Source organism: Prionailurus bengalensis, chromosome E3 (assembly GCF_016509475.1).
Source record: "Prionailurus bengalensis isolate Pbe53 chromosome E3, Fcat_Pben_1.1_paternal_pri, whole genome shotgun sequence".
NCBI lineage: Eukaryota > Metazoa > Chordata > Mammalia > Carnivora > Felidae > Prionailurus > Prionailurus bengalensis.
Genome location: NC_057357.1, coordinates 23092420 through 23117703, shown reverse-complemented (window position 1 = coordinate 23117703; position 25284 = coordinate 23092420). Strand labels below are relative to the sequence as shown.

General features: G+C 42.9%; 1 long non-coding RNA gene across 1 annotated transcript; it reads right to left on the bottom strand.

Annotated features, from left to right (window-relative positions):
* Positions 1 to 2302: 2302 nt before the first annotated feature.
* Positions 2303 to 25244, bottom strand: LOC122471547. The gene is made up of 3 exons (XR_006294206.1): positions 25123 to 25244; positions 23520 to 23803; positions 2303 to 2447 (listed from the first exon to the last, which is right to left on the bottom strand). It is a non-coding gene; the product is annotated as an uncharacterized LOC122471547 (long non-coding RNA).
* Between the last annotated feature and the right edge of the window lie 40 nt (positions 25245 to 25284).

The window sequence follows — 25284 nt, the reverse complement described above, 5'->3', positions numbered from 1 at the left end:
GAAAGGGGACTTATGTTACCAGATATCAGAATATACTGTTAAACTACAATATCAATATAATTTTACCATGGGGATTGACAAGTAGATACATATATTGGTTGGATCAAATAGAGAATCCATAAATATATATCATTGTAAGTGAGAATTTAATAAATGACAAAGATGATATTTAATTCAATGGAAAATGTATTAAGTGCCTTGGTATAATTATCCATCAGGAAGCAAGTAAATCTTTATCTCTCTCTCTCTCTTTCTCCCTCTCTCCCTCTCTCTGCCTCTTGTATTTGCCTTCTTAAAACATGACACACCATGTTCCATTAGTGTTAGGTTTACCACACAGTGATTCAACAGCTCCCTACATTATGCTATGCTCACCACAAATGCAGCTACCATCTGTTACCTTTCTCTCTTTTTTAACCATAGACTTTATTTTTTACAGCAGTTTTAGATTTATAGCAAGACTGAGTGGAAAGTCCAGAGATTTCCTATATATTCCCTGCCCCCACAGATTCATAAGTTACTCCTGTTATCAATGTCCCCCCTGTACCTTTGTTACAACTGATGAACCTACCTGGACGCATCATTGGCACCCAAGGTCTGCAGTTTACGTTAGGGTCCACTCATGAGTGGTATATCCTATGAGTTTGGACAAATGTATACATCCACCATTAGAATATAATACAAGGCATTTTCACTGTCCTCAGAATCCTCTGTGCTCGGCCTCTTCATCCCTCCCTCCTCTAATCCCTGGTAACCACCGATGTTTTTACTGTGTCCATGTTTTTGCCTTTTCCAGAATGTTATGTACAGTAAAACCTTGGTTTGTGAGCATAGTTTGTTCTGGAAACATGCTTGTAATCCAAAGCACCTGTAGATCAAAGTGAATTTCCCCATAAGAAATAATGGAAACTCAGATTATTTGTTCCACAACCTAAAAATATTCATATAAAAATAATTACAATGCTGTAATATAATACAAAATAATAGACAAAATACAAAATATAAAGAAAAATAAACAAATCAACCCACACATACCTTTGAACACCTTCATGGCTGGTGTGAGGGAGACAAGAGAGAGGAGGGTTACTGTGTAGGACGATTTTCATATCACTAAGAGAATCACTGCTATCTGTTGGCTCAATGGAATCTTTTTCGTTTTGTGTAGCTTTACAAAGGAACCTATCTAATGACCTGGAATGAAGCAAAGCACTCATAAGCTTACTCTTGTATGAAAAAGCAAAGGACTGTCCATAGGTGCTTTGAAGTGACCAAAAATACAGTAGTGTCGGTTGTGGGCACGTTCCAACGTTCCGAAACATCACTGATTTCTGCCTGAGACCGAGCATCCGAGCATGGGAGATGATCACCCACAATCCTGCAGTGAAAAAGAGAGAGAGAGAGAGAGAGAGAACCATTGGCTCAGTTGTGATCATGTGATGTTCAGCGTCACATACTACTTGACTGCAAGACATCACTTGTTTATCAAGTTAAAATGTATTAGAAATGTTTGCTCATCCTGTGGAACACTCAGAGAACAAGTTACCCGCAATCCAAGGCTCTGCTGTAGTTGGGATTATTATAGAGTTTGTGGCCTTTTCAGATGGGTTTCTTTCAACTACTAATTTGCCTTTAGGGTTCTGCCATGTCTTTTCATGGCTTGACAGCTTCTTTCTTTTTAGCACTGAATAGTATTCTTTCGTCTGATGTAACACAGTTTATTTATCCATTTACTTACTGAAGGACATCTTGATTACTTCTGAATCTCGGCAGTTACGAATAAAGCTGATATAAACACACTTATGCAGGCTTTCGAGTGCATCTTGTCAATTTCTTATTAAAATACATCAAACTTACAGAAAAGCATACAAATCATAGACTACACAGTGAACTCATCTATTTAACCTGTACACAGATCAAGAAACAGAACATGACCAGCAATGCCACAAGGTCGCTTGTGACACATTCTAAGAGTAACCTCTATCCTGACTTACAACACCAGAAATTAGTTGTGCTGATTTTTGATATTTATACAAATGGAATCATACTGTATGTTCTCTTCTATGTCTGGCTCTTTTTTCAATTAAAAAATGCATTAATTGCATGAATTACCACAATTACTAATGTGGTAATTACCACTATTACTAGTATATGAATAGTAACTCATATAATTACTGGTAATTGCCCTTGATGGGCATTAGGTGTTTTTCCTACCAGTTTTTGGCTATCATGGAGTGCTGTGAATATTCTCGCACTTATCTCTTGAGGACCGTATCTTTGTATTTCTGTTGGCTACTTACTTGCGAGCAGACCTGCTAGATCATAGGGCTGTATGTATGTTCGGCTTCCGTGGATTTTGCTGAGTAATTTTCCAAAGTGGTTGTACCAGCTTACATTTGGCGCTGCTGGTGGTAGAGAGTAGTTTCTTACGCAGTAAAGAAAATACGGAACTATAAAAGAGAAAAAGACACAGATGTATTTGAAATATATAAAAAATGAAAAACTTTAGGAGGACAAAAGATTCCATAAACAAACATCAGATTAGAAAAATATTGGCAAGACAGAAGACAACAAGGATTAACATATATACTACAAACTGCTCCTATAAATTGGCAAGAGAAAGACAAACAACCAAAAATTATGCAAAGACTATATGAATAGAAACTCACAGAAGATCAACTGCAAACATGTGAAAATGTGCTCAAAATCATGAGCAGTCAGAGAAATGCAAAAATGCGATTTTTAAAAAGTAACACATATATCACTTTATGCCCATAAATTTGCAAAAATTAAAAAGAAGGCGAAGTAATGGCAAAACGTTGATAATTGCCAAAGCTGGGTTGTGAGTATTTGGGGGTTCACTATATTGTTCTATTTTTTTTCGAGATGTTTGAAAATGCCCATAATAAAAAGACGTAAAAAGCCTAAACAAATTAAAAAAAGAAGGCTAAGCCTATTACTGCCAGGGACCTGGGAACAAGCATACTCTCACATGGGGCTGGTGGAAATGGAAATCTTTTCGGACTTTTGTGAATGCAATCTGAAAACTATTTAGAATAAAAAATGCAGGGGCGCCTGGGTGGTTCAGTCTGTTGAGCATCTGACTTCAGCTCAGGTCACAATCTCTCATGATTCGTGGGTTCAAGCCCCACATGGGGCTCTGTGCTGACAGCTCAGAGCCTGGAGCCTGCTTTGGATTGTGTCTCCCTCTCTCTCTGCCCCTCCCCCACACACGCTCTCTCTCTCTTAATGTTTAACAAACATTAAAAAAAATAAAAAAGTAAATAAAAGAATAAAAAATGCATGACCGCCTTGGCCTGGAAAACCCTCTCTGGGGGATCTTCCCCATGGAAATAAAATATTTTTTTTAAGTTTATTTAATCTGAGAAAGAGACAGAATGAACAGGGGAGGGGCAGAGAAAGAGAGGGGGACAGAGGATCCCAAGTGGGTTCAATGCTCACAGCAGAGAGCCGGATGTGGGGCTTTAACTCATGAACTGTAAGATCATGATCTGAGCCGAAGTCAGACGCTTAACTGCCTGAGCCACCCAGGCGCCCCCAAGATAAAATATTTTGTATTAAAAAACACATCGAGACATATATCTTAAAAGGCTTATAATGGTAAAGGTGTAAGGATGTTTATTGCAGCATTGTGCTCTGTGCAAGCAAGTAGAAACAAAGCACGGACCCTCCAACTGAGAAACGGCTGAACTAATTATAGAACATCCACCCATTAGGGTGATATGCAGCCACTAAAAATAATAGAGTATATTTGTTAATTTGGAAAGATTTTTATGTTATATTAAGAATAGCAAGATACAGAAAACAGCACTATAGGAACCTATTTCTGTAAAACCGTGTGTGTGTCTGTGTGTGTGTATGTAAATTATTTTATACAAGCATGGACAGAACTACAGAATGCAATATATTGGTTTGTTGACAAAGATTCTATGATAGGCTGAAGCATGTATATCTGTTTATTATACTAACCAACGGGTAAAAGTGGCAAAAAGGAAAAAATTTAAAAGCTTCTCCCCCCAAATCGTTTGTCTATTCTATTTATGAAAAAGTCAATGTACATATGTGAGGTGTGTATGCATTCATGTGCATATAAGTCCTTGCCCAAGCAAAGTAGCTGTTTATATACTATGCAGAGCAGTGTTAATCCCCATATTTCCATATGCTGTCAGTTCAGCCTGTAATATCTCAGTAAAATAGAAGTCCTCCCCTCATTCCCTGAGTATAAAAATAATCACTGGTAACAATATACATGACTTCTTGTTTCACATATATGATCTTACTTAATCCGTTAACCAACTGGCAAGGAGAGTTTTATTGTTCCCATTCTATAGATAAGCAAAGTTTCAGAGAAGTTAAGGTATTTGCCCAAGTTTACAAAGCTAGTAAGTGAAGAGGCAGTGATTGAAACTTATGTAGCTCTGAGTCCCAGAACGTAACCTCTGTGTTGTACTTTCCTCTATGTTTCCCTTGATGTGTTTTTCAGGGGGTTCACCTTGTCTGGATAAAGGAGTCACGGGGACAGCCGCGCCTGTTATGATCTGGGCAGAAGCAGGCCTCACTGCTCATCGCCCAGCTAGCTCCCAGGCAGACCACACTAGGGTTTGAGGTCAAAGCCCCCGCTGGGATTCCTCTGCCCAAATTTGGTTCCCCTATTTCCCCTGGGAAACTTGTGGCCCCAGATCTCCTCTGGGGACTCACTCATGCTCAGATAGCGTGCTCGGTTATTTCTCTATCTTCTCCCACCCTGGCACGAGTAACCCACGGCTTACAGCGGAGAGAGAGAGAGGCGAGTAAGCTCCCAGAACCGGATTTGGGAGGAACATTTCCCCAGTCCTGTAGGAGCCTTCCGTCTTTGCCTCACGAGAGGCTTCTATCGGTAGCACTTCAAACTGCAGGTTTGTGATTCCATTTGTATGACCTGCAAAGAGGCACAGTAATCCGTGCTGTTGAAGTCAGGGGATTGGCTACCCACCAAGGGAGCGGAGGAAAAGAGGCTAGTGTCAGCGAGCAACCTCGAGGTCTGCTTGAGGGGATCTGGTTGTGTTGTGTTTCTCACTGTGGGTGCTGATTGTAGGGCATTTCTTTCTTTCTTTTCTTCTTCTTTTTAAATTTTTTAATGTTTATTTATATTTGAGGGGGGAGACAGAGAGAGGCAGAGACAGGGGGAGACACAGAATCCGAAGCAGGCTCCAGGCCCCAAGCTGTCAGCACAGAGCCCAACGCGGGGCTTGAACTCACGAACTGCTAGATCATGACATGAGCCAAAGTCCCACACTTAACTTACTGAGCCACCCAGGCACTTCTGTAGAATGCTTCTTCATGTATATTTGATCGGTGTGCTGGAGTGGTTCACGAGAGCCCATTGTTACATTTCCCAGAATTTTGTGAGCGCCAGTTCATCACGACCATCGTCAAAAATTGAATTACATAAACCCACAATTAAACACATTACATTTTTTTTATGAAATTTATTGTCAAATTGGTTTCCATACAACACCCAGTGCTCATCCCAAAAGGTGCCCTCCTCAATACCCATCACCCACCCTCTCCTCCCTCCCACCCCCCATCAACCCTCAGTTTGTTCTCAGTTTTTAACAGTCTCTTATGCTTTGGCTCTCTCCCATTCTAACCTCTTTTTTTTTTTTTCCTTCCCCTCCCCCATGGGTTCCTGTTAAGTTTCTCAGGATCCACATAAGAGTGAAACCATATGGTATCTGTCTTTCTCTGTATGGCTTATTTCACTTAGCATCACACTCTCCAGTTCCATCCACGTTGCTACAAAAGGCCATATTTCATTTTTTCTCATTGCCACGTAATATTCCATTGTGTATATAAACCACAATTTCTTTATCCATTCATCAGTTGATGGACATTTAGGCTCTTTCCATAATTTGGCTATTGTTGAGAGTGCTGCTATGAACATTGGGGTACAAGTGGCCCTATGCATCAGTACTCCTGTATCCCTTGGATAAATTCCTAGCAGTGCTATTGCTGGGTCATAGGGTAGGTCTATTTTTCATTTTCTGAGGAACCTCCACACTGCTTTCCAGAGCGGCTGCACCAATTTGCATTCCCACCAACAGTGCAAGAGGGTTCCCGTTGCTCCACATCCTCTCCAGCATCTATAGTCTCCTGATTTGTTCATTTTGGCCACTCTGACTGGCGTGAGGTGATACCTGAGTGTGGTTTTGATTTGTATTTCCCTGATAAGGAGCGACGCTGAACATCTTTTCATGTGCCTGTTGGCCATCCGGATGTCTTCTTTAGAGAAGTGTCTATTCATGTTTTCTGCCCATTTCTTCACTGGGTTATTTGTTTTTCGGGTGTAGAGTTTGGTGAGCTCTTTATAGATTTTGGATACTAGCCCTTTGTCCGATATGTCATTTGCGAATATCTTTTCCCATTCCGTTGGTTGCCTTTTAGTTTTGTTGGTTGTTTCCTTTGCTGTGCAGAAGCTTTTTATCTTCATAAGGTCCCAGTAATTCACTTTTGCTTTTAATTCCCTTGCCTTTGGGGATGTGTCGAGTAAGAGATTGCTACGGCTGAGGTCAGAGAGGTCTTTTCCTGCTTTCTCCTCTAAGGTTTTGATGGTTTCCTGTCTCACATTTAGGTCCTTTATCCATTTTGAGTTTATTTTTGTGAATGGTGTGAGAAAGTGGTCTAGTTTCAACCTTCTGCATGTTGCTGTCCAGTTCTCCCAGCACCATTTGTCAAAGAGGCTGTCTTTTTTCCATTGGATGTTCTTTCCTGCTTTGTCAAAGATGAGTTGGCCATACGTTTGTGGGTCTAGTTCTGGGGTTTCTATTCTATTCCATTGGTCTATGTGTCTGTTTTTGTGCCATAAACACATTACATTTAAGACAGATGTAATAAAGACTCAAAACTCATCAGTTCCTAATGATTTTAGGAAGTGACTTTAATCACTTCTCTCTGCTCTTGCAATGATTCACATCCATGGTCTCTGCACGATGCAAGTCCGATGTAATGGTTGCTCCTGCACCCTGGGTGACATGACATCAGCAGCTTGAAATCGGTCGTAGTGGCAGAATTTACACCATGGGAGCCAGCAGATGCTGTCAAGTGGGGCTTGATTTATCGTGTTGTTGATTGCCTAGCTTGAAGAAAGTGAAGGGAATGCTAATAATGCAGATTACATTTAAAAGTGCTTTGTGTCTGGGAATGCTATAAAAGAAGTCAGGGAGACATTCTTCCAGTCTTGGAAACCTGTGATCTGGTTTGGCAAAGACAGTGTTCACATCATGGAAGAATGAGTGAAGTTCCAAAATACGTCTTTACTGTGTTATTTTTCACTTCCCTGTTGTTAAGGTAAATTAAAAATATCAACCAATGTGCACTTCAGAACCGCATTTGGAAACCTGGTTGTCAAAAGTTTACCAGGGCCTGGCTGGTTATATTTTTGTAAAAGGTTAAAAACAAGCAGAGAAGTCGACCTATGGATCTGTGTGCCTTTATGGTAAAAGAGTGAGGTCTCACATATAGTAGTTTGGTTTCATTTTCTGCATAAAATATAAGAACATTGGAAAAGAAAATTTAATTTCCCCCCAAACCAAACCTAGTTGGAAGCCATGGGCTCACCCATCTTGGAAGCCTTTGGAAACGACTGTGAAGAGGCACCTGTCAGGTCCTTACCTGAGTGTGGGCTTCTCTTAGAGCTCACTGGTAAGTAGTTCTTGGACCACGTCCATGATAGTTCTTATAGTTAAGTGTTCATGTCCACTGGATGGATGACAAGAGGCTTGGTTTTCAGTGTTTCCGTTACCGTGAGAAAGGATGAAGGGGACTGCCGGCCTGTAGGGGAGTCCAAGACCCCTTCACCCACATCTTCCCCGTGAAAAGGTTTTGAAGTTCCAGCTTTGGCCTCATCACTTTGCCTTTGTTTTTTTCTCATTGGTGGCTTTGAATGGTTCTTCTGGTCTCCGTTGAGGCGGGTGTAGTGGTAAAAAGATCTGGAGCTGCTTCCTGGTGTGTACGTGTGCGTGTGTGTGTGTGTGTGTGTATGCATGTGAGTGTGTATATGGGTGTGTGTGTGTGTTTGAGTGTGTTTAAGTGTGTGCGCACGTGTGAGTGTGTGGTATATGCATGCATGTATGTGTATGTATGGGTAGTGTGTGTGTGTGTGTGTGTGTGAGAGTATGTGTGTGTGTGTGCACGTGTGTGGTTTAGAAGAGTTTGTTTTTAGATGGATTCCAGTCATTTGCCCTCTGGAGTCATCCTTCCTCATCATTAAAATCTGGAGCTTGAGAGGCGCCTGTGTGGCTCAGTCAGTTAAGTGACCCACTCTTGGTTTCTGCTCAGGTCTTGATCTCACAGTTTGTGAGTTTGAGTCCCGCATTGGGCTCTGTACTGACAGTGTGGAGCCTGCTTGGGGTTCTCTCTCCCTCTCTCTCTGCCCCGCCCCCGCTCGCTCACGCACGCGTGCGCGCTCTCTCCCTCTCTCAAAATAAATAAATAAATAAACGTAAAAAAAAAAAAAAAAGAAAAAAGAAAATCCTGAGCATGAAGGTAAGGGTGGCTATAAAACCTACTTACAGCAGGGGGCAGCAGAGTGCAGCAGTTAAATATGTGGCATTGTACTGGCTTCAACCAATCTTTCCCATTCACTTGTGATTACACGCCTCTCTCAGCCAGAAAGTTTTTGAACACTCACCCTCAACTGTATGTAGAACTATTGATAAATTACATACATAATTCCCGTCCTGAATAATAGATATATTTGTTAAAAACTATAACAAATTGAAATTAAAAATTGAGGAGATAGTGGGGCACCTGGGTGGCTCAGTTGGTCAAGTGTCTGAATCTGGCTCAGATCATGATCTCGCAGTTTGTGGGTTTGCACCCCACCTTGGGTTCTCTGCTGTCAGTGCAGAGCCTGCTTGGGACCCTTTGTGTCCCTCTCTCTCTCCCTCTTCCCCACTTGTGTCTCTCTCTCCTTCTCTCTCAAAACTAAATAACATTAAAAAAAAAAAAAAACAAACAAACAACTGAGGAGGGGCACCTGGATGGCTCAGTCGGTTAAGCGCCTAATTTCGGGAGATCAGGTTATGATCTCCCGTGTTTGTGGGTTCCACCCCCGTGTTGGGCTCTATGCTGACAGCTCAGAGCCTGGAACCTGCTTTAGATTCTGTCTCCCTCTCTCTCTCTCTGCCCCTCCCCTGCTCATGCTCTGTCTCTCAAAAATAAATAAAGGTTAAAAAATCATTTAAAAAATAGAGGAAATGGTGACATTAACTTTAAAAAATGCGTTGTTGAGGTGTGATCAACCATGAACTGCACATATTAAAAAAGTACACAATTTAATACATTTTGACATGCGTTTACGCCTATAAAACCATGATGCAATCAAGACAGTGAACATATCCAGCATGCACAAAAGCTTCCTAGTACCCCTTTGTAATTGCTTCTTCCCACACTTCCTGCCCCACCCCCACCCCCACCAACCACCGAGCTGCTTTCTGTCACTATAGATTAGCTTGCATTTTGTGGAGTTTTATGAAAGTGGCATCAGATGAGATGTACCTTTTTTGGGGGGGGGGGAGTCTGGCTCCTTTTACTCAGCATAATTATTTTGATATGATACCCATAGATAGTCATGGATGAAAAGCATTAGGGTTGACATATACTTTTAAAATAAGATTTTGGGGGTGCCTGGGTGGCTCAGTCGGTTGGGCGTCCGACTTCAGCTCAGGCCACGATCTCGCGGTCCATGAGTTCGAGCCCCGCGTCGGGCTCTGGGCTGATGGCTCAGAGCCTGGAGCCTGCTTCCGATTCTGTGTCTCCCTCTCTCTCTGCCCCTCCCCCGTTCATACTCTGTCTCTCTCTGTCCCAAAAATAAATAAACGTTAAAAAACATTAAAAAAAAATAAAAAAATAACAAATAAAATCAGATTTTGTTAATAAAATGCTTTCTACTCTCAGACTGCAGGGCTTTGGCTTTATATTCTGGATGTTAGACTTTATTTTCTTTTACACTGAACTAAACAATTATTATAATTCAATTTTTGAATAGGGAATAAATTCACATGGTCTAAAACCTAACCAGATGAGGGGTGGCTGGCTGGCTCAGTTGGTGGAGTGTGTGACTCTGGATCCTGGAGTTATGAGTTCAAGCTCCACATTGCGTATAGAGATTACTTGAAAAGAATAAATAAAAGGAGGAGCCAAGATGGCAGAACAGCATGGAAGTTTTTTTTGCATCTCACATCCATGGAATACAGCCAGATCAACACTAAACCATCCTGCACACCTAGAAAACTGATCTGAGGATTAACACAACAATCTGCACAACCTGAACCACAGAACTCAGCAGGTACGCAGTGCTGTAAGGTGAACTGGGGGAGAGAGAAGCCTCAGAAAACAGGGAGCTGTTTTAACATGCAGAGAGAGGATGGAGATGGAGGGTGGGGGGAGAGTGTGGGAAAAGCACCCCCACCCAAAGCAGCTGGAGAGAAAGTAGAAAAGTGGAAACAGCTGCAGGGACTGAACTAAAAAGGGAGAAAGGAGAAAGGAGAGGGTTTAAGTTCCATTAAGACTCTATAAACAGGGGAGTGCAGAGTCTGAAACTCCTCAGATCGATACCTGGTGGTGCTCTGGTGGGAAGGGTGAATCCCCAGGGGCAGAGTAGAGTCCGGGGGTCTTTGGGCCACATGGGGAGAAGCGGTTCCCCTGCTGAGAGGACACCTGGTAGAGGCTGTGTGGGTCCCCCAAAGGCAAGGCCCCAGCAGACCCTGGAGAACAATCACATTCGCCGGTGCTGGAACAAGGATATTGAGGACGAAGCCTGGTGCCAGACGCGTGTTGTGATTTTCCATAATTCCTAAACCGCTGCTGCTACACGATTGCGTGAACTTTCTCTGGGGTGGGCTGGCACCCGGCCGCAGTCTCTGGGCCTCGGCAGCAGCACGCCTTCCTGTAAACGTTCCTGGGTGCAGCTGGCACCTGGCCATTGCTGTGTGAGACCCTCCACAGAGGGGCAGAACGGGTCAAAGCCACAGTTCCTCAGAAGTGAGGGGTCGGGAAACACAGCTGCATCTGAGATAAAACTCAGGAGGGAGATTCTGCCTGGGGCTTGGTCACAGACGGTATAAAAGCGGGAGTGGGAAGCCGAAAACAAAGGACGGGTGTGCGATTGCTGATCGGGGAGAACAGAGTTCTGACACTGGAGACTGGGTGGCTGGGTGACACCATTTTCACTGCTCCTGCGCATACGCATATGCACCTACAGGTGCTCCAACCATCCACCCCAGTAAGCTAAGCAGCGCCATCTAGGGGAGAACAGAGCCATTACACTAAGCCCCCCCAACTGGGCCAAACTCGCTTTTCAGGAACACAAGTCTCTCCGCCTGCTTAGTTTATGGACTGTAGAGCGCTTCACAGTTTGACTTCTAGGGAAAACGAAGTTACTTCAATCGTATTTCACTCTGCTGGTCCATCTATTAAATTTTCTTTTTTTCCTTTTTCTCTTTTTCATTTCTTTTTCTTTAATACAGAAAGAAAAAATATTTTTACTTTCAATATTTATTCCAAATATTTTCTTTAATTTTTTCTACTATATTTTTTATGCATGTGTAAATTTTTTTCAAATCCTATTTTACTTCCATCATTTCATTTTATTCTATTTCAGTGTATTCATTTACTCAAATTTTCAAACAATTTCCTTTTTTTTCTTCTTTCCCCTTTTTTCTCTAATCTATCAAGCCCCTTTCAACACCCAGACCAAAACACACCTAGGATCTAGCATCATTTATTTGATTTTTTGTGTGTGTTTGTTTTTAATTTTTTAATTTTAATATATTTTTTAATTTTAATTTTTTTACCTCATTAATTCCTTTTCTCACTTGAAAATGATGAAATTAAGGAATTCATCCAAAAGGAAGAGCAGGAAGAAAAGACAGCCAGGGACTTGACCAACACAGATACAAGCAATATGTCTAAACCAGAATTTAGAATCATGATAATAAGAATACAGTTGTAGTCAAAAATAGATTAGAATCCCTTTCTGCAGAGATAAAAGAAACAAAAGCTAGTCAGGATGAAATACAAAATGTTATAACAGAGCTACAATCTCGAATGGATGCCGTGGTAGCTAGGATGGGTGAGGCAGAGCAGAGAATCAGTGATAAAGAGGACAAACTTACAGAGAATAATGAAGCAGAAAAAATAGGGAGACTAAGGCAAAAGAGCACAATTTAAGAATTAGAGAAATCAGTGACTCATTAAAAAGGAACAGCATCAGAATCATAGGGGTCCCAGAAGATGAAGAGAGAGAAAAAGGGGTAGAGGGCTATGTGAGCAAATCATAGCAGAGAACTTTCCTAACCTGGGGAAAGACACAGACATCAAAATCCAGGAAGCACAGAGGACCCCCATTAGATTCAGCAAAAGCCGACCATCAACAAGGCATATCATGGTCAAATTCACAAAATACTCAGACAAGGCAAGAATCATGAAAGCAGTGAGGGAAAAAAAGTCCTTAACCAACAAGGGAAGACAGATCAGGTTTGCAGCAGACCTCTTCACAGAAACTTGGCAGGCCAGAAAGGAGTGGCAGGATATATTCAATGTGCTGAATGCAGCCAAGAATTCTTTATCCAGCAAGGCTGTCACTCAAAAGAGAAGGAGACATAAAAAGTTTCCCAGACAAACAAAAATGAAAGGAGTTTGTGACCACTAAACCAGTCTTGCAAGAAATTTTAAGGGGGACTCTCTGAGGGGAGAAAAGATGAAAAAAACAAATAAAGAGCTAAAGCAACAAAAACTAGAAAGGCCCAGAGAACAGCACCAGAAACTCCAAGTCTACAAGCAACATAATGGCAATAAATTCATATCTTTCAGTACTTACTTGAAATGTCAATGGACTCAATGCTCCAATAAAAAGACATAGAGCAACAGAATGATAAGAAAACAAGATCCATCTATGTGCTGTTTACAAGAGACCCATCTTAAACCTAAAGACAACTTCAGTTTGAAAGGAAGGGGATGGAGAACCATCTATCAGGCTAATGGTCAACAAAAGAGAGCCAGAGTAGCCATAATTATATCAGACAATCTAGACTTTAAAATAAAGACTGTATCAAGAGATGCAGAAAGGCATTATATCATAATCAAGGGGTCTATCCACCAAGAAGACCTAACAACTGTAAACATTTATGCATCAAATGTGAGAGCACCCAAATATATAAATTGATTAATCACAACATAAAGAAACTAATTGATAATAATACCAGAGTAGTGGGGGACTTCAACACCCCACTTACAGCAATGGACAGATCATCTAATCAGAAAATCAACAAGGAAACAATGGCTTTGAATGACACACTGGACCAGGTGGACTTAACAGATCATCCAAAAGCAGCGGAATATATATTCTTCTCCAATGCACATGGAACGTTCTCCAGAATAGACCACATACTGGGACACAAATCACCCCTCAACAAGTACAAAAAGATCGAGATCATACCGTGCATATTTTCAGGCCACAACGCTATGAAACTTGAAATCAACCACAAGAAAAAATTTGGAAAGGTAACAGAGACTAAAGAACATCCTACTAAAGAATGAATGGTCTAACCAAGCAGTTAAAGAGGAAATTAAACAGTACATGGAAACCAATGAAAATGATAACACCACAACCCAAAACCTCTGGGACACAGCAAAGGCGGTCATAAGAGGAAAGTATATGGCAATCCAGGCCTTCCTAAAGAAGGAAGAGAGATTTCAGATACACAACCTAACCTTACACCTTAAAGAGCTGGAAAAAGAACAGTAAATAAAACCCCAAACCAGCAGAAGACAGGAAATAACAGAGATTAGAGTAGAAATTAATGCTCTTGAAACAACAACAACAACAAAAAAACCCCAGGAGTACAGATCAACGAAACCAGAAGCTGGTTCTTTGAAAGAATTAACAAAATTGATAAGCCACTAGCCAGTTGGATCAAAAAGAAAAAGGAAAGGACCCAAATAAATAAAATCAAGAATGAAACAGGAGATGGGGCGCCTGGGTGGCGCAGTCGGTTGAGCGTCCGACTTCAGCCAGGTCCCGATCTTGCCATCTGTGAGTTCGAGCCCCGCGTCGGGCTCTGGGCTGATGGCTCAGAGCCTGGAGCCTGTTTCCGATTCTGTGTCTCCCTCTCTCTCTGCCCCTCCCCCGTTCATGCTCTGTCTCTCTCTGTCCCAAAAATTAAAAAAAAAAAAAAAAAAAAAAAGAATGAAACAGGAGAGATCGCAACCAACACACTAGAAACAAAAACAATAATAAGAGAGTATTATGAGCAAATATATGTCAATAAAATGGGCAATCTGGAAAAAATGGACAAATTCCTAGAAACATATACACTACCAAAACTGAAGCAGGAAGAAATATAAAATTTGAACAGACCCATAACCAGTATAGAAATCAAATTAGTTACTAAAAAACTCCCAAAAAACAAGAGTCCAGGGCCAGATGGCTTTCCAGGGTAATTCTACCAAACATTTAAAGAAGAGTTAACACCTATTCTCTTGAAGCTGTTCCAAAACATAGAAATGGAAGGAAAACTTCCAAACTCTTTTTATGAAGCCATCATTACCTTGATTCCAAAACCAGACATTGACCCCACTAAAAAGGAGAAGTATAGACCAATTTCCCTGATGAACATGGATGCAAAAATCCTCAATAAGATATTAGCCAACCGGATCCAACAATACATTAAAAAAAATATTCACTACAACCAAGTGGGATTTATACCTGGGATGCAGGGCTGGTTCAATATCTGAGAAACAATGAACATGATTCATCACATCAGTAAAAGAAAGGACAAGAGCCATATGATCCTCTCAATAGATGCAGAGAAAGCATTTGACAAAATACAGCATCCTTTCTTGATAAAAACCCTCAAGAAAGTACGGATAGAAGGATGACACCTCTAGATCATAAAAGCCATATATGAAAGACCCAATTCTAATATCATCCTTAGTGGGAAAAACTGAGAGCTTTCCCCCTAAGGTCAGGAACAAGACAGGGATGTCCACTCTCGCCACTGTTATTCAACATAGTATTGGAAGTCTTAGCCTCAGCAATCAGACAACACAAAGAAATAAAAGGCATCCAAATTGGCCAGGAGGAGGTCAAACTTTCACTCTTTGCATTTGACATGATACTCTATATGGAAAACCCAAAAGATTCCACCAAAAAACCCTGCTAGAACTGATTCATGAATTCAGCAAAGTCGCAGGATATGAAATCAATGCACAGAAATCGGTTGCATTCCTATACACCAACAATGAAGCAACAGAAAGAAATCAAGGAATCGATCCCATTTACAGTTGCACCAAAAACCATAAAATACCTAGGAAGACATCTAACCGAAGAGGTGAAAAATCTATACACTGAAAACTATAGAAAGCTTATGAAAGAAATTGAAGAAGACACAAAAAAATGGAAAAAGATTCCATGCTCCTGGATAGGAAGAACAAATATTGTTAAAATGTCAATACTACCCAAAGCAATCTACATATTCAATGCAATCCCTATCAAAATAGCAGCAAAATTCTTCACAGAGCTAGAACAAACAATCCTACAATTTGTATGGAACCAGAAAAGACCCCGAATAGCCAAAGTAATCTTGAAAAAGAAAACCAAAGCAGGAGGCATCGCAATCCTGGACTTCAAGCTGTACTACAAAGCTGTAATCATCAGGACAGTATGGTACTGGCACAAGAACAGACGCTCAGATCAATGGAACAGAATAGAGAACCCAGAAATGGACCCACAAACAGATGGCCAAGTAATCTTTGACAAAGCAGGAAAGAATATCTAGTGGAATAAAGACAGTGTCTTCAGCAAGTGGTGCTGGGAAAACTGGATGGTGACATGCAGAAATGAACCTGGACCAGTTTCTTACACTAGACACCAAAATAAACTCAACATGGATGAAAGACCTAAATGTAAGACAGGAAGCCATCAAAATCCTAGAGGAGAAAGCAGGCAAAAACCTCTTTGGTCTTGGCCACAGAAACTTCTTACTGAACATGTCTGAGCATCCAGATGGCCAATAGACACATGAAAAAATGCTTGACATCACTCATCATCTGGGAAATACAAATCAAAACCACAATGGGATACCACCTCACACCTGTCACAATGGTTAACACAAACAATTCAGGCAACAACAGATTTGGCAAGGTTGCAGAGAAAGTGGATCTCTTTTGCACTGCTATTGAGAATGCAAACTGGTGCAGCCACTCTGGAAAAACAGTATGGAGGTTTCTCAAAAAATTAAAAATAGAACTACTTTACGACCCAGCAATGGCAGTACTAGGCATTTATCCATGGGATGCAGGTGTGCTGTTTCGAAAGGGCAGATGCATCCAATGTTTATAGCAGCACTATCAACAATAGCCCAAGTATGGAAAGAGCCCAAATGTCCATTGATGGATGAATGGATAAAGAAGATGTGGTATATATATACAATGGAGTATTGCTTGGCAATCAAAAAGAAAGAAATGTTGCCATTTGGAACTACGTGAATGGAACTAGAGGGTATTATGCTAAGTGAAATTAGTCAGAGAAAGACAAACATCATATGACTTCACTCATATGAGGGATTTAAGACACAGAATAGATTAACATAAGGGAAGGGAAGCCAAAATAATATAAAAACAGGAAGGAGACAAAACATAAGAGGCTTGTAAATATAGAGGATAAACAGAGGGTTGCTGGAGAGGTTGTGGTGGGGGGGATGGGGTAAATGGGTAAGGGGCATTAAGGAATCTACTCCTGAAATCATTGTGCACTATATGCTAACTAACTTGAATGTAAATTTAAAAACAAAAATAGGGGCGCCTGGGTGGCGCAGTCGGTTAAGCGTCCGACTTCAGCCAGGTCACGATCTCGCGGTCCGGGAGTTCGAGCCCCGCGTCGGGCTCTGGGCTGATGGCTCAGAGCCTGGAGCCTGTTTCCGATTCTGTGTCTCCCTCTCTCTGACCCTCCCCCGTTCATGCTCTGTCTCTCTCTGTCCCAAAAATAAATAAATGTTGAAAAAAAAATTAAAAACAAAAATAAATAAGTAAAAAAGAGTCAATAAAATTAGGGGCGCCTGAGTGGCTCAGTCGGTTAAGAGTCTAACTCTTGGTTTCAGCTCAGGTTATGATCTTGTCGTCCATGGGTTTGAGCCCTGTGTCAGGCTCCATGCTGACAGTGTGGGGCCTGCTTGGGGTTCTTTCTCCCTCTCTCTCTGCCAGTCACCTGCTTGTGTTTTCTTTCTCTCTCAAAATAAATAAATAAACTTTAAAAATAAATAAATACACTATTAAAAAAAAAAAACCCAAACCTAACCAGATGAAAAAGTATAAAGTGAAATTTCCCCTTCACCTGCTGTGACCCACCCACCCAAGTTGTACTGTGCCCTCCCACCTTCCAGGCAACTACTTCTATTGGTTTCTTAGGTATCTTCAAGGTGTATTTATGCAAATATGAATACATATCTGTACATATTTTTTTGTGTTCTCTCAACTTCTTACAGAAAAGATAGCATGTTTTTTCACACTGATACACACTGTGCTGTGCTTCACTTTTTTCATTTGATATAACTTGGCAACCTGTCCATATCACTTTGTAGGAAGTGTTCCTTTTTTTAATTTAAAATTTTTTTTTATAGCTTCACTGTGTTTCATGGCTTGGTACTTTATTTAACCTGATGGACACTTGGGTGGTTTCCAGGGTTTTGCTGGAAAAAAACGCTGCATCAAATAACCTTACCTCCATGCCATTTTACAAGCGCCCAAGTGTCTCTGTAACATGAATTCTTAGGAGATGAACTGCTGGGCCAGGGTATACACATTTATAATGTTGATAGATGGTGCCCGTGTGACCTCTGCAGGGGTTAGGCCAATTAACACACCCTCTCGTAATGGATGAGTATGCCCATTTCTCTACAGTCTCCACAGTGTTTACCCAACTTTTGGATTTTTTCCAATCTCAAAAATAAAAAATGGTATCTGCGTGTAGTTTTAAGTGGCATTTGTCTTCATAAGACTACAGTTCAATTGGATGCTTAGTTTTTAAAAGTCTTGCTAATTGTGAGGATTTCATAACATCATTACCTAGTATCTCAAGGCCTGAAACATGCAAACCGCCTGGCTTCTGTAGTTTTCTTGAGCTTTCCATGAGAACGGAGATGTTTACAAGTGTTTAGATTTTGACCCACTGCTTGTATCAGACCTGTGTTTTAACTGTTTTGACTCCAATTACATACCCAGAAATGAGGAAAACTAATAGTTTGAATTCTGTTGTCAGGAGATGAGGTAGAGCATCTGTCAAAGGGTGTACAGCGATTTTTCATGATCTCATTATCTGACATAAGTTATTCAGTTAGATGTATTGGTTACCATGCAAGTTTGTAGATACAAAGCCACATATACTGTGTTTCGTGGTTAATGGATAACTTTCCCTGCACTTGTTTTTTGAATTACATATTGACTTAAGAACTCAATTTCTTGCCTACAAGTGGTCTATTGTCCTGGATGAGAGTGTCTGTTTGCCTTAACTCTTACCATGTAAGAATTACACGGTAGGATGAGACAGTATGCTAAATTCTTTGCTTCATGCCTTCCAGTGCCAAGGGAGGAATTGCTAGTTTATCTGCATGAGGCCAAGTGGCCATGTATGTCTGCTGTGGCCTCTTCTGATTTAGGGAGAGCAAAGTTGGCGTGAAAAATGCTTTGGGGATGCATGCCTCACCTGTAATTCCTACTTTGGAATAGCTCTTAGAGTCCCTGCAAAAGGTGTGGACCTAGGAAGTCATGTTTACCTCAAAGTGACCAAGACTCCTTGGTCTCAGAGTGGACCAGGCATGGATGCCTGACCCCAGCGATGTCAATAGATCTATTCACCTTAAAATCTGAATTGATGGGAGGAGAGTTCGGGAAGCCCTGGAACTATGAGATACCGTGAGATCCAGGCCAGAGCTGGTGCCGTGGAACACACAGTCAACGGCAAGTCTAAATTAGGGAGCAGACAGGCACCGGGAGCCTTTTAGAGGATGCTCAGCTGCAGAAGGAGAGAGGAATACCCAGAAAGAGAAAAGCAGAGGTGGAGGATGGTCTGCCCCCAGAGGGAGCCAGGTAGCTGCCTACTCTCTGTTTCCATGAGATTCCTCTGATCCTGACACTAATACTCCCTTTCTTTACTTATTTAATGCCATTCCACAAATCCTGAGCACTTGGATTATAAATATATGGGCCGCTTATACATTGGTGACGGAAGCATAAAATCATACACAGAAGTGCAGGGAATACAGTCTACTGAAACACAGTTAGGCTGTATCTCCTCGGGTTAAATATTCACATGTTCTGTGACGGAGTGGTTTCACTCTTTCTGCACCAGGAAAAACTCCTGAACAATGGACAGAGTGGTTCGTATCAGCATTGCTTTCCAGACCCGGAATCCGGATGCCCCTCGGCGGGGAGAGCGGATGAATCAACTGTGCTATAATCACACCGTGAGTACTGTCAGCAGCCCACACCATGAATTTCAAGGACCTGCCACGACACGCCCGAACGTCAGTAACGTGACATGAAGTGAAAAAGCACAAGGCTGGGACCGTGTTTGTTTCGTTCTCGGCTCTGACCCTCTCGTCCGGGACTGGCCTGCGCAGTAACTATTGCTCACGTGAACCAGTAGGAGGAACAGAGCTTGTGTGGGGGAATTGTTGATTAAACCCCAGAGACACAGTGGCCTCTTCTCCCTGCCCTCTCATTGGCCCCACCCACTTGTTCCTTTCCTTCCTGCTCCTCACCTCCTTCCTCCCCACCTCCCCATAGGAGATGACCCAGCACTAGTTTTTAGATTTGCTGTAATTTTTCACTGACTCTAGACCCTTGGACTCTGATTTAAATAGCCTGAGGTTGGGCCCCTGGCATCTGGCATTAAAAAAAATACCAGGTGATTCCAATGTGTGGCCAGGTCACACGTTTCCTTTCCTGGGGGTGTCGCTGTGTTGTTGTTTGTTTGTTTTTATATGAGCATGTGTTGAAACCTCAGCAAATGAGAACTAAGGGGAAGTCTGCTGGGAAAGGCTTCTGAGACAGATTCCTTTCTCTTACAAGGCACCCCCATGTATATATACATATATGTGTCTAAGCAACTCTGGGTGATTCATGTGAAGGAGGGGGCAACACTGGTTGCCGCTAGGAATGATTGCAGGACAGGGGCTATCAGGAGAAGCCTCATTATTGTCCAGGAATGCCAGTGTTGCCCCAGTTGCCTCCAACCCTTGGGGTGCCCGAAGACTATGGGGTTCAGTGGAGAGACGGGGAGAATGGCCTCAGCCTAGCTCCGAGCCACACCTCCCGGCTGGGTTCCATACAGCCTGAGCTCAGAGGTGCAGGAAGTTGCCCCCGCTCTGGGGACACCACGTCCTGTATCTGCCTGTCGACTGAAGACATCATCTACCCTCTCCATTGTCTCTCTCTCTCCTCCAGTCGTACCTCCCCCTTGCCCTGCTCACTTCTCTGTTCCATAAGTTTCCTGTCTTAGCCCCGTTCCCCGGAGGCAGAACCAGAGACAGGGATTCCTGTTTGTGTGATTCGTTAAGAAAGTGAGGGAAGCAGAATAGGGCAGAGAATAAAAGTCAAGACAAGACTATGGTCTCAGCTGGGGCGCCTGGGCAGCTCAGTAGGTTAAGTGTCTGACTTTGACTCAGGTCATGATCTTGTGGTCAGTGTGTTTGAGTCCTGTGTAGGGCTCTGTGCTGACAGCTCAGAGCCTGGAGCCTGCTTTGGATTCTGTGTCTCCCTCTCTCTGCCCCTCCCCTGCTCGTGTTCTGTCTCTCTCTCTCAAAAATAAACATTAAAAAAAATAATAAAAGGAGAATGTGGTCTCAGCTGAAGGCCAGCTTCTTTCTGATCCTACCAAAAAAAAAAAAAAAAAAAAAAAAAAGAAGCAGCTCTGGAGCACAAATTCAGCACAAAGCAAATTCCACCTTGAGGCAAAGGGGTGGTGGGGCTGTGTGCCAATGGCTGAACTTGGCCTCTGGAGTGTGTGCGTATAACCTCTCAGGAGACATGGCTTTTTTTCTGAGTAAGGGCAGTTTTCAGGAAAGGGGGCATCATGAGTTATGAGCTGGTACTCACAGCAGCTGGGGACAGGTTAAGGCCATCTGAGTAGGACACAAAGAGAAATCTGTGTGGCTCTCCCTTCACAGATGCAAAAAGGCAGATAGGGAGGGGTGTGTGTGTGAGCGTGTGTGTGAAATTGAGAGAGACAGAGAGACAGAGAGACAGAATCCTTTCCCAGTCTGAGAGGCTGAGGGGAAGGACATTCTCTTAAATTCTTTTTTTTTTTAAGTTTATTTATTTTGAGACAGAGAGCGAGACAGCAGTAAGAGCGAGGGAAGGGCAGAGAGAGAGGGAGGAGAATCCCGAGCAGGTTCCTCACTGTCAGCACACAGAGTCTGACAAGGGGATCGATTTCACAAACAGTGAGACCATGACCTGAGCTGAAGTCTAGAGCCTGACACTTAATCAACTGAGCCACCCAGGTGCTCCAATTCTTTTTTTTTTAATAGCAACTTTACTGGGGTATTAATTCACATACTACATAATCTATCCATGTGAAGTATACTATTGAGTGTTTTTTAGTTTATTCAGAGTTGTGAGACCATCACTGCCATCAGTTTTAAAACTTTTCATCACCCACCCCAACAAGATGTCCTCTACCTTCTATCGGTCACTCCCCGTCTCCCACTAGCCTCTCCCCCTTGGACAGCCCAGCCCCTCCCCCCCCACCATGGAACCACCAATCTACTTTCTCTATGGATTTGCCTATTCTTAATGTTACATATAAATGGAATCATACAGCATGTGGTCCTTTGCGTTTAGCTTTTCTCACTTAGCTTGTTTCCAACGTTCATCCATGTCATAGCATGCAGTGATACTTCCTTTCTTTTCATTGCTGAGTTGTAAACCATTGTGTGGATACACCATGTTTATCCGTTCATCAGCTGTTTCCCTCTTTTGGTTTTCTGTGAATATAGATTTTCATTTCTATATACCCAAGAGAGACACTGCTGTCTCAGCCAGATTACTCTTACACCATCCTGTAATGACTCCTGATGTCAAGCTCTCCAGAATTGTACTACGTCATACCCCTTCCCAAACTCGATTCTTCAGCCTTCTCGCCCAAAAACCAGTGTGGCTTTAGTTCTGAGATTCCCTCCCCAGATGGACAAACTTGTCCCAAGGGTCTGCCAGAATGATAGCTTGGTACTGGTGAGTTAAAGCCAGTTCTTCCTATTGCCATCCATTGGCTTCAAGATCCTCCAGACAATATGCCCCACTGGGTTCTTGTTTATGCTAGTCATTGTGCCCAATTCTCCTTTTCCTGGAGAGCTCTGAAGAGAAAGCATATTGGTCTTTTAGTGAAGCAGATCTGTGGAGAATGCAGAATTATAATCTAGAGCGGATTAGCAAACAATGGCCTTGTGGGTCAAACCCAGACAGCTGCCGGTTTCTGTATGACCCACAAGCTAAGAATAGTTTTCACATTTTTGGTTTTTTTTTTGTTTTATTAAAAAAATTTTAATGTTTATGTATTTTTGAGAGAGACAGTATGAGCAGGGGAGGTGCAGGGGAGAGAGAGGGAGACAGAGGCTCCAAAGCAGGCTCTGCACTGACAGCAGAGAGCCTGATGTGGGGCTCAAACTCACAAACCACGAGATCATGCCCTGAACTGGAGTCGGATGTCCAAGGGACTGAGCCACCCAGGTGCCTGGTTTTCACATTTTTAGATGGCTGGAAAGAAAAGAATAATGCTTTGTGCCCCAAGGAAATTATATGAGTTTCAAATTTTAGTGTCCATAAGTGAAGTTTTATTAGAACACAGACAGGTCTAGGGTGCCTGGTTGGCTCAGTCAGTTAAGTGTCTGACTTCAGCGCAGGTCACGATCTTGAGGTTCGTGAGTTCAAGCCTCACATCAGACCCTGTGCTGACAGCTCAGAGCCTGGAGCCTGCTTCAGATTCTGTGTCTCCCTCCCTCTCTCTCTCTGCCCCTCCCCTGCTAATGCTCTGTCTCTCTCTCAAAAATGAATAAACATTAAAAAAAATTTTTTTTTAAAGAACACAGGTCTATTTGCTCAAGTAAAGTCTATGGCTGCTTTTGCCCTACAATTCTGCAGATGAAATTCTCCCCAGAGCATCTCTCCTTTAATTTAATTTTTTTAAGATTTTATTTTTTAAGTAATCTCTATACCCAACGTGGGGCTCAAACTCACAACCCCAAGATCAAGAGTCACATGCTCCACCAACTGAGCCAGCCGGGCACCCCACCATCTCCCCTTATGTGCTCCCCCTCAAAAGATGTTGCCAGGTATATGGTGAAGTTGATTTAAACTCTACTCATGTGCATGAAGCACGAACGGGTCCTAGCATATAGTGTTTTCCTCTAGGCTTGTGATGATAGTGTGTGGATGGGAGTTGTTAATTACTCTCTGGCCTAACTTACCTTAGGGGAGCGCTGACTCAGAGATTAAGGCTGGAGAAGCTCTTTCCAAGATCAACATCCCACACTGGCCTGAGATGATTATTGCAGATCCCAGGGACTCTCAGCCCCTCCTGGGTTCAGGACCTAACCCGAACTACACTCACAGCCTCACTCACAGCTGTGGACAGGAGTGGTTGCTGGGCTTCATTAGGGAGCAGTGTGGTTTCCCGAACGCTTCAGTCCTTGGGGGACATCTGGAAGGGAATCAGGCCTTCCTTATGCCAGTTGTTCAGTCCTTGGGGTATCTGAAAGAGAAGTAAGCAATTCTTAGATCAATATTTTCAAGGCTGAGCTGATCCAAGCCTCTGCACGGAGGCTTTGACTAGTGATTCACTATTTTTCCAGCTTCTCTCTCTCCAGGGTGGCTATGAACTTGAACCCTTATAATAAATGGCTTATATATTTTTTCCTCTTGGAAATTTGTGTAAATGTGTGATTATGATGGGGGAAGATGGGATAATGATAGATTTAAACCTGGACACCTGTGGGGCCCATTCTTTTACAGCTGAGTTTCTCAACCTTTTGTTCACTACTGCCCTCACTTAAGGAGCATTTTTAGACTATTTTTCCTAATCGTGAAATTTTAACGCTATGAAATTTTAATACCACAGATACACTATATATCTATTTATGCACTATATGTACATTTGTGTTTTATACATAAAAAGAATAGGATTTTTTGCCCCTTTGGGGGGATATGTGCCCTGCCGAGCACACATGATTTACAAATAGTTCATAACCACCCCCCTGGCAGCCTCCATTGTGTAAAAGCGGGAAGCAGGCAGTCTAGCAGGTGCTTTTAGGAGTGTGAGCTTATCATGTACACTGTGTTTCACAAAGTGCTTGGCTCATGGTGAGTACTAGAAAAAAGAGAGCCTTTGTTGTTGTTACCATGATTATTACATTAAGCTTGGTCACGGTGATGTTTGTAACCTCCTCACTGGACTGTGGATTCCCATGGTGTTTGAGGGCTGGCCGAGGTCCAAGGCCTTCCAGCCTGGAACTTCTACCAGGGGCACCACGGGATACATGAGGACGTGAACCAAGCCAGGTGGGGACTGTGCCCAGTGGACAGGCTGAGATGCCCCAATTACACATGGGACCTGTGCTCCAGGTACAGCCAAGGTAAGGGGGTCTAGTGGCTTCTTAAACTTCTGATTTCTCAGAAGCTGGGAACTGGATTTCTGGTTAAATCTCCTGATTTTTAAGCAGTGACTCCATGAAGCATCAACAATTACGCTGTGTCGACAGAAGAGGTGCAACGCAGTCACACTGGCTTGTCCAGGGTTAACCGCATAGCTGAGGCCCCCATCCAGTCCTTCCACATCCAGTGATCTTCCCACTCAAACCAGCTCCCCTCATCCGCTCACGACCCTTCCCACTCCACTCTTCTTCGGGGGTCCTTCAACGTCCCTTCTGCCCGGCCCTCCTGCCCAGGGAAGGGGCCCCTAGCTGGGACTGGGACAAATGGGTCCAGCTCCCCTCCCCACCCCCCGGCCCCCTTCCCAGAAGGACGTGGATTCTGTCTGTGGATGATAAGGTCGGAACCCCCAGCCTTACTCACCGGGAGCCGTGAGTGGGGGCCCTGCCCGGGGGACTCGCGTCGCGTGTCCCGCGGCGTGAGAACGCAGAGCTGGCCTGGCGGGCGTGGGGCAGGCGGGGCCCTGGCGACCTCACCACCTCGGGATGAAACGCCCCGTTGTTCGCGCCGCCCCTCTGACCCCGC